The following is a 565-nucleotide window of genomic DNA, read 5'->3' as shown; positions in this document are numbered from 1 at the left end:
AACTTACTTTCCGCCCGCGGCGGCGCCCGCCCAGCCCCGCTGAGGCGGCCGCCGGGGAGCAGCGCGGGCCCGGCCCACGCTCCCGCCCGGCGCGCCGCGCTCGCCCTACCTCAGCCGGCAGGCGGGCGTCCGTCCGCAGCGGCCGCGGCGTCGACAACTCCCTCCCGGCCGCCGGAACCCCGCACCCAGCGCTAATCATAATACCGAGCGGGCGGCCGGGGGGTGCGGCCGCGCTGCGCCTGCGCCGGCCTGACGTCACCGTGACGAAAGCGATGGGGTGGGGTCTCTGTGGGGGCGGGGCCTGGCGCGGGCGGGGCGGGGCGGGGCGGGGCGGGGCTGGCCGGGCGCACCTGCAGGCTGGCGCCGGGACTGCTGGAGGGCGTCGCGGCCCCGCCCGAGCGAAGGAGAGCAGGAATGTCAGAGGAGAGAGCGGCAGGACGATGGACAGCGGCAGGGCTTAGCCGCGCCAGCCCCAGCCTTCCTAGGGTATCTGAGAGCAGGCCAGGAGACACAGGCCCTTCTCCCTAAATGGTTCACCCCAAGCTATGAGAGACAGCAAAACGAA

The 565-nt window shown here is 74.5% G+C and overlaps 1 protein-coding gene across 1 annotated transcript in view; it reads right to left on the bottom strand.

Moving 5' to 3' along the window:
• Snrk (SNF related kinase) overlaps positions 1–226 on the bottom strand; it is a 47,104-nt gene extending 46,878 nt beyond the window's left edge. Inside the window, exon 1 of the mRNA XM_055601554.1 lies at positions 110–226. The gene's annotated coding sequence lies outside the window, so the exon portion shown is untranslated. The remainder of the gene's footprint in view (positions 1–109) is intronic.
• Positions 227–565: the final 339 nt, after the last annotated feature.

This window comes from Psammomys obesus, unplaced genomic scaffold (genome assembly GCF_907164565.1).
Source record: "Psammomys obesus unplaced genomic scaffold, mPsaObe1.curated_primary_1811, whole genome shotgun sequence".
Classification (NCBI taxonomy): domain Eukaryota; kingdom Metazoa; phylum Chordata; class Mammalia; order Rodentia; family Muridae; genus Psammomys; species Psammomys obesus.
This window is presented reverse-complemented; position numbering and strand designations above follow the sequence as displayed.